We start from the raw sequence: 9,622 nt of genomic DNA, 5'->3' as shown, positions 1-9,622 counted from the left end.
GGGCTGGAGAGAAAACTGAGAAAGAGAACAGCCGGAGGAAAGGGATGGTCAAGGAGGAAGGAAAGAGGACGATCATTCCGGGTGATTGATGGAGACTGGAGAGAGAGAACCAGAGAGCAGGAACAAGCAAGTGGATGGCATGGCAGCCTCAGGAAGCTGTCTCGGTAACTACACTTCTAAACTGGATCCAATTAAAAGAAAGACTCTCTGGTGGCCAGAGGCGGCAGCAGCAGCTGGATCCCATGGGGTGGGTCTGGTCACAGGTACTGTCTCTTAATTGAGCTACAGGTCCAGGAGCAGTTATTTCACACAGAGAAAGGACAATCCCAAGTACCCCTGGCCCTGCACTGCACTGCCTCACACACTGCCCCTGACGCTCATGAACCAGGAGAGCTCACAACATTGGGCTTTTACAGTGTGGTTTTACTCTGAAAAGAGACGAAAATATTGGCTGCTTTATGCTCACAGACCTGACCCCTGTGTTATCCATAGTCCCAGCTGCTGGTCTTGAGTTACAGCTTTACTATATTCTACATCTGTTAGTTCAGCAGAGCCAACACTGCTCAGAGACGGGAACCGGTTCTTCTTGTGTATCAAGAGAATTGTTTACCAAGTTCTTCTAATCAGTTACTACTTGAAGGCCAATGGAGCTGCACAGAAGTCACTGAGAAATGAATTTGGCCTGTAGAACCATTATTACTGGTCACAGTGGGTTAGAGGGAAAGGGCCCAATTTGACTCTCAGATCCCAGGCTGAGCCTGCAGGATTGGCAACTATGGAACATTCCCTCCTTCCCCAATGATTTTTTTAGACAGAATACATGTGAACCTGAAAATGAAATCTAGCCTCCTTCAGGAGTTTCCTTGCATACCTCATGAAACAGCATTTGTGCCTTACCTTAATCATGGTAGAGGTGTTGCAGGCACAGCTAAGGTTGAATTTCAGTTTTGCACACTCTTTTCTGAGCCCATTTCTCCTTTCAGACTTCTCATTCTCTCTAATCCAAACTCTTTATGGTTTATTTCTTCACACCTCAAATCTGACCTCTTTTCTCCCCCTCACTGGTGTCTTCTCTGGTTTTCTCTTTAAGTGATTTTAGAGTATGGGCTGATGAGGCCATTGAACCTCTGTGCTCCATCTTCTTATATCCTTGCCTCCCTCAGTCTTAGTTTATCATCTCACTCAACCCAACGCACGGCCATATTCTTGCTCTCATCATAAGCAACTTTCTCTCTCCCCTTTCATATTTCATCTACAGTGTAACTTGTACCATTCTCTCCTTGCTTATGATAAAGCCTCTATCCTTCAACCTTCACAGGATTATTTTCCTGCCTCACCACTATCTCAAATGTCTTGATACTACCAGGCCTCTCCATCCTTATCTGTAATAATGATCTCTTATTTCCTTCACTTCCAACAGTAACAGTTTTGTTATATACAACCCTGTCCTGTCCACTGCCCTTAACCTAATTAACTTCATCACAGAATCCATACTCTTCTCTGTACCTGTAGTTCTTCCTGATGGACTAATTAGTTATGGACCCTCACACACATAAATCTAAGTTTTAAAAATCATTTCTGTGGTCATTAAAAGTTCTGGATATCTCATCATATACTCAGTGTTTTTCAAACTGTGGATTGGGCCCTAAATGTGGAGCATGGTGAGTTTTTAGGGACCTCATGATATGTAACTGATTAAAATTTTAAAATGGGGAAACTTTCCATTTTTCTAATAAATTGAAAGCTAACAGATAATTCAACAGGACAGAAAATGGTTTCCATTACCAAGCAAGGATTTACTAACAGTTATATGCAGTGGCATCAGAAATACAACACTTAATCTAGCTGCATCTCAGACTGTAGCGTGATAACTGCTTGTAAATACTGACTTAAAATGGCTACCACTATATCTCTTGTTTTCTGGAAGACAAAGGCCAACCATAATTGCATAATGACTTTGTAAAGGAAAGAGGGATCCCTGCTTGTCAAGTTGATAGTCAAAATAAATGCGGAACATGGCCACAGGAACACCATTAGGGCTCTACTGACCTTCAGTGCTGTAGTATCTTTTAAGCCTAGCCTGAGAGGACTCTGCTAGGTTTGTAACCACGACTTCTACTTGTACACTCCCAGCACCATATCTGATTTTCATTGGGTGCTTTTTCCCCCTGCTTTTTTCTCATGTGAAAATCCTACAACTTTCTAACCTGATAAATCTGGATGTGCCTTGTTTTGTTTTGTTCCAGAAGAAAAATAAACCAGGGAAATTAAGATATAAGAACTTCAGTTAGTGTTATGTTAAGACTATGAATTTAAATAAGCCCTCAACATTCAGGAAATACCAAAGTGAAGATTCAGCCAATAACCTTAAATCTTCCCCTCTCTACAAATGCAATACAATTTTTAATTAGATGATCATGTTATATTTCTCAAATAATACATTATACCATACAGTTTTTTCTACAGCTTTAGATACACAAGTAAGAACTTTTTCACATTTGAATATTTACATTAATTTAGAGACTTTTATATGATCAATTATTTTCTCAATAATCACAGAAGTTAGAGATGGAAAAAGCAAAATAGCTCATCAAGTTCATTGCACTACTAAAGCAGGATTAGAGGAATTTACAGACTAACAGATGTACTTTTTGCTTTGTAAACAAATACAATCAGAAAAGTTACTTATTTTAGTAACTCAAACTGGTTCTCAGTAAATTCATTTATAATGTAGTAATTGTGTGTATTTTAAAATATTTCTTGTATTATTATATCTTTTAAGCAGTATAGTTATTTTCATTCATCATAAAACCTATCCTCAAACTTTCTTAATATAGTTAAAGTATTATTTATAGGACTCGTTGAATATTTTTCTTCAAACCTGTTTTTCAAAAAAAAATTCATGAAAAGAAAGTGCTTTCTATGGAAAATTTCAATTTTTTTTTAAAGTTCAACTTCTCTGCAGTTAATTTCACCAATTTTTTTTTTTCATTTTCATCAGAACTGTCTAAGGAAAAAAATACACTTTCTGACCAACTCTAAATATTTGCTCTAAGTATTGGAAGTACTCTTCAAAACCACTCTGAAGCTGTTTTTTCATATAAGCATGTATACACAAAATGTGTATTTGTACACCACTGATCTGAAAGTTAAACTGAAATATCTTGACAAGTATAAAAGTGCTCAGATACTACAATGATGGGAGGATATAAATACATAAAAAGACAGGAATACAGACAGATACTGTACATAGATTTATAGATAGATACTGCAGAGTGAAGGACTGATGGGGCCCAATTCTCCGTTCTACTGCAGCATAATAAAGGAAATGTATAGTGGGCAGAACTGTCCCTTGGGGAATATCCTCTGTGTTGGGGGGTTCCTTGCTCGATGTAGAACTCTATGTCACCCTCTTCCCAGACCATGATATAGGAGGTGTGCTGGGTGTGGGAGGGAAAGGGCATAGCTAGAGCATGCTGAATTCTGGCTATCCTTGGCTGTTGCCACTGCCCAAAGGGGGCTTTTGCAGCAGAGTGTGAATTAGAACAGCTTCAGGTCTGCTTTAATTTATATACCAGCAGGGTCAGGAATGCAGGAAGTGCAAAGGTGGCATAAAGCCCCCTTGTCTCCTCCACTATTCCTGTACCTACCTGAGGAATAGAGCAACAGGGAATTGGGCTCAGAAGCTGTCATTAGAATCATAGAATATTAGGGTTGGAAGAGACCTCAGGAGGTCATCGAGGCCAATCCCCTGCTCAAAGCAGGACTAACACCAATTAAATCATCCCAGCAAGGGCTTTGTCAAGCCGGGCCTTAAAAACCTCTAAGGATGGAGATTCCACCACCTCCCTAGGTAACCCATTCCAGTGCTTCACCATCCTCCTACTGAAATAGTGTTTCCTAATACCCAACCTAGACCTCCCCCACTGCAACTTGAGACCATTGCTTCTTGTTCTGTCATCTGCCACCACTGAGAACAGCCAAGCTCCATCCTCTTTGGAACCCCCCTTCAGGTAGTTGAAGGCTGCTATCAAATCCCTCCTCACTCTTCTCTTCTGCAGACTAAATAACCCCAGTTCCCTCAGCCTCTCCTCGTAAGACATGTGTCCCAGCCCCCTAATCATTTCGTTGCCCTCCGCTGGATTCTCTCCAATTTGTCCACATCCCTTCTGTAGTGTGGGGACCAAAATTGGACACAATACTCCAGGTGTGGCCTCACCGGTGCCGAATAGAGGGGAATAGTCACTTCCCTTGATCTGCTGGCAATGCTCCTACTAATACAGCCCAATATGCTGTTGGCCTTCTTGGCAACAAGGGCAACAACTGCTGACTCATATCCAGCTTCTCATCCACTATAATCCCCAGGTCCTTTTCAGCACTCTGCTTAGCCAGTCAGTTCCCGGCCTGTAGCAGTGCATGGGATTCTTCCTTCCTAAGTGCAGGACTCAGCACTTGTCCTTGCTGAACCTCATCAGATTTATTTTGGCCCAATCCTCCAATTTGTCTAGGTCACTCTGAACCCTATCCCTACTCTTTAGTGTATCTACCTCTCCCCCCAGCTTAGTGTCATCTGCAAACTTGCTGAGGGTGCAATTCATCCCATCATCCAGATCTTTAATAAAGATGTTGAACAAATCTGGCCCCAGGACTGACCCCGGGGCACTCCGCTTGATACCGGCTGCCAACTAGACATTGAGCCGTTGATCACTACCCGTTGAGCCCGACAATCTAGCCAGCATTCTATCCACCTTATAGTCCATTCATCCAATCCATACTTCTTTAACTTGCTGGCAAGAATACTGTGGGAGACCATATCAAAAGCTTTGCTAAAGTCAATATATATCACATCCACCGCTTTCCCCATATCCACAGAGCCAGTTATCTCATCATAGAAGGCAATCAGCTTGGTTGGGCATGACTTGCCCTTGGTGAATCCATGTTGACTGTTCTTGATCACCTTCCTCTCCTCCAAGTGCTTCAAAATGGATTCCTTGAGGACCTGCTCCATGATTTTGCCGGGGACTGAAGTGAGGCTGAGCAGTCTGTAGTTCCGTGGGTTCTCTTTTTTAAATATGGGCACTATATTTGCCTTTTTCCAATCATCGGGGACATCCCCCGATCACCATGAATTTTCAAAGATAATGGCCAATGGCTCTGCAATCACATCAGCCAACTCTCTCAGCACCCTTGGATGCATTAGATCTGGAGCCATGACTTGTGCATGGCCAGCTTTTCTAAATAGTCCTTAAATTGTTCTTTCACCACTGAGGGCTGCTCACCTCCTCCCCATACTGTGTTGCCCAGTGCAGCAGTCTGGGAGCTGACCTTGTCTGTGAAGACTGAGGCAAAAAAAGCATTGAGTACTTCAGCTTTTTCCACATAATCTGTCACTATGTTGCCTCCCCCATTCAGTAAGGGTTCCACACTTTCCCTGACCTTCTTCTTGTTGCTATCATACCTGTAGAAACCTTTCTTGTTACCCTTCACATCCCTTGCTAGCTGCAACTCCAATTGTGCCTGGGCCTTCCTGATTATACCCCTGCATGCTCTAGCAATATTTTTTTATCTCCTCAGTAGTCATCTGTCCAAATTTCCACTTCTTGTAAGCTTCCTTTTTGAGTTTAAGCTCACAGAAGATTTCACTGTTAAGCCAAGCTGGTTGCCTGCCATATTTGCTATTCTTTCTGCACATTGGGATGGTTTGTTCCTGCACCCTCAATAAGGCTTCTTTAAAATACATCCAGGTCTCCTGGACTCCTTTCCCCCTCATATTAGCCTCCTAGGAGATCCTGCCCATCAGTTCCCTAATGGAGTCTAAATCTGTTTTTCTGAAGTCCAGGGTCTGTATTTTGCTACTATCCTTTCTTCCTTTTGTCAGGATACTGACAATGTTAGATAGTGTTATACCGCAGGTAAATACTGCAAACTGATAAAGTTTAAAAAAAAAAGATCAGACATGTTTCACATGATGTAGATTTTTCAAACCATTGTTGAATCACATCTATTAAACTGTATTCTTCCAAATGTTCCATCAATCTATCCATAAATATCACCTCAAGATCTTTTCCTAATATAGATGTTAGATGTACAGAGCTGTAATTTTTCAGCCTCCTTCCTAGAACCTATCCTTGTAACAAATGGAGCTATAGTCACTGTTTCCCAGCAACCTGATACCTATATACATTTATGTAATTAATTCATTTATTTAAATGTATACCAATTAGATCACAGTAATTAAAGAGCTGCAGTCCTGTGCCCTCGGTGCCCTTAATGACCACTTAAAAATACAAATATAAACCCAGCAGCGTGATCTCCCACTCTCAGCTAAAAATATCCAGCCAGAAAGATAATTTAAAATGTCACTATAACACCCACCCTAATCCTTGGCTTGGATGTAGCCTCTCACAGCCTTCACTGGAACCCCTGCCCAAAAGCCCCCAAAAGGACTTTCTAAGAAATAATTGTTCACCTCTTTGCTCCTTGATCTCCTCTTGATTACTACCTGCTGCTTTGTTCACTGTAATTTTATCTAAATTCTTGTGGCCAGATCACCTCCTCCCATGGAAAAACCTACAGGAGGAAGGTCCCCTTGCAGAGTTTCCTGAGAGGCATATATTCAGATCTGGGAGACTTACAGAGGGGTGGGAGTTGAGGCCTCCTAACCCCATGCAGGAAAAAGAGCCTCCAGATCTATGGAGGCAGGAACCCATTCTGCAAGGACTGTTGCTCCTCTGTGCAGTTCTGGTGGCCTTCTGCCATTGACAGTATAGCTTCTTCAGTAAGTGTCTGAGTCCCCTGTGATTGCTTAACCGCAGTCATGGAGGAGACACCACAGGAGTTAATGATACGTCAAGCAGCATTAGCACCTGATAGGTTTTTTCTGTGGACTGGAAAGGAGATGGTGCTGCAGAATGCCTGATGCCATTCTCTACTCTTTCCTGTCTGGATAGGGTGACCAGATGTCCTGTTTTTAAAGGGACAGTCCCGTTTTTTTGGGACTTTTTCTTATATAGGCACCTATTACCCTCCATCCCCTGTCCCTTTTTTTCACAGTTGCTATCTGGTGTCCTATGTCTGGAGCTCCTTCTGTGCAGAGGTTACACAGAGAATATTTTGTGGGGACCCAGGGAATAGAGGAAAGCACTCTGAATGTAATATTGTACCTTCTTCTGCTTTGTAATGGGGATTCCCTCCCGTGTTAAGTTCCCTCTGCTCAGGTAAGGAGCAGAGTCTATCTTAGGCTTGGTCAATACATTTTCAGTAATCTCAGTCTCTTCCAATTTGACCTCATTGGAACCCACAAACCTATCTGTCACAGGATACGTTGTTAATTCTTGATTTCTCCCACATCCCATTAATAACACCATTGCTTCTCTCCCTTTTAGTCCTCTAATATTATATGTGAACTGCAAGGCATTACCTATAAAGTTGACCAAGTGTTTCCATTATAAGTGTGAGGAGGCAGATTTAACTATAGCATTTCCTCTCTTTTGAGTACTTCACTTGTCTAAGGGTATGTCTACACTTACCGGGTAGTTCGACGGCTGGCAATCGAAGTTCCGGGTTCGATTTATCGCGTCTGGTCTGGACGCGATAAGTCGAACCAGGAAGTGCTTGCCGTCAACTGCGGTACTCCAGCTAGACGAGAGGAGTACCGCGGAGTCGACGGGGAGCCTGCCTGCCGCATATGGACCGCGTCTGAACCGCGGTAAGTTCGAAGTAAGGTATGTCGAATTCAGCTACGTTATTCACGTAGCTGAATTTGCGTACCTTACTTCGACTTGGGGGGTAAGTGTAGACCAAGCCTAAGTATCAGAGGGGTAGCCGTGTTAGTCTGGATCTGTAAAAAGCAAGAGAGAGTCCTGTGGCACCTTTAAGACTAACAGATGTATTGGAGCATAAGCTTTCGTGGGTGAATACCCACTTTGTCAGACGCATGTCTCTTGCTTTTCACTTGTCTAAAATACTTTTTTCATATGGACTATTTAAAGGATCTCCAGTTTTTATCTCAATATTTTTATCTATGTGTACTTCATTTCCCCTTTGTTCTGATACCCTTTTCATTCCCTCTGTCTTTTTTATAACCCTCTGTAGCTGTAATGCAATCTTGAGCTCCCTCTAATTTTTAGATCTCACTTTTTACTCACAATTAATATTAACAATATATCTTTCACTCACACTGGCTTTAAAATTTGATGCTTAGTTTAACGTAGTAATACACACTCCTCCTGAACCAGCTCTGTGACTTCTGTAACCTTTAGCTAATTGTTGCCTGCAGTACTTTTTTAAGAAACATTGTCAATATTTCTCTCTTCATTTGATCAAACTGGCCATTTACTAGGGTGACCATATGTCCTGTTTTGGCTGGGACAGTCACTTTTTTAAGCCCTGTCCTGGCGGTCCCAACTTTTTTTTCCAAAAGGAGGCATTTGTCCCATTTGCTCTTGCTGACTTCATCAGTTGACAAGAGGAAACAGGACAAATGTCCATTTTTGTCAAAAAAGTGGGGTGCGGTGCAGACAGGGCAGGCGGTGATGCCAGCCCCCCACAAGTGGGAGGCAAGGCTGGGGGGGGAAAGCAGCGTTTCAGCATGCAGGGCCCCCGCAGGGTTCCAGCGACCGAACAATAGCCTGGCACAGGGTGGCGGTGGGGAGGCAGGGTTCCAGCAACCAGCAACAGCATGTGCAGGGAGCCCTTGGGCAAGGGCTGGGGTTGTCCCATTTTCTCTTTGGGAAATATGGTCACCCTATCGTTTACTTATATATTTGTATCCAAAACATCTCCAATAGTTAAAATTTGGACCTTATTTCCAAAACTATCCTTTATAGTCACTTTATTTACCATGTCTTCAACATTCACTAACATCTCTAGATATCAGAGACAGTATAATCTAGTGCAGGCCTGCACAACATGTGGCCCGCGGTGGGTGAGTAGGCAAGCAGCGGGTGAGGGAGGGGGGCTGAGGAGGCAAGCGGGCGGGCAGTGGCAGGGGGTGAGTAGGTAGGCGAGCAGTGGGGAGGGGCAGGTGAGCCGGCGGGGGGTGGGGCGGCTGAGGAGGCAAGCAGGCGGGCAGTGGCGGGGGGTGAGTAGGCGAGCCGGGGGGCGGGGCTGAGGAGGCGAGTGGGTGGGCAGTGGCGGGGGGGCAGGTGAGCTGGCAGCTGAGGAGGCGAGCAGGCAGGCAGTGGTGGTGGGGGGCAGGTGAGCTGGAGGCGGGGGAGGGGAGCTGAGGAGGCGAGTGGTGAGTCGGTGGCTGACCTGTTCTACTGATCTGGTCTGGCTCCCATCCCCTCTCCAAGGATTGCGGCTGTCTGGAGGTGCTTGCCTTCCACGTCTTCCTCATTCACACCTCATTCATTCAACAGGGCAATTGATTACAGAGTGGGGGGAAGATCTTATTCTACTTCTAACAAAAAGACAGTTTTCTTTTACCTAAATTGTACTACCTTAGGGGCCCGCTATAACATATTACCAAGGTTCAACACTGCTGTTTCGGTGGGGCGGCACTAGGGAAGGAGGGTTTGTTTCCGCGGGGCGGGTGGCGCTGGGAGGGGTTGTTTCGGGGGGGGCTGGGCGGTGCTGGGGGTGTGTGTTTCAGCAGCGCTGGGGGGGTCGTTTCTGCGGG

This window comes from Terrapene carolina, unplaced genomic scaffold (genome assembly GCF_002925995.2).
Source record: "Terrapene carolina triunguis isolate 2854851 unplaced genomic scaffold, T_m_triunguis-2.0 Scaffold740, whole genome shotgun sequence".
Taxonomy (NCBI): domain Eukaryota; kingdom Metazoa; phylum Chordata; order Testudines; family Emydidae; genus Terrapene; species Terrapene triunguis.
The sequence above is the reverse complement of the archived record's forward strand: the minus strand, read 5'-3'. Positions refer to the sequence as shown.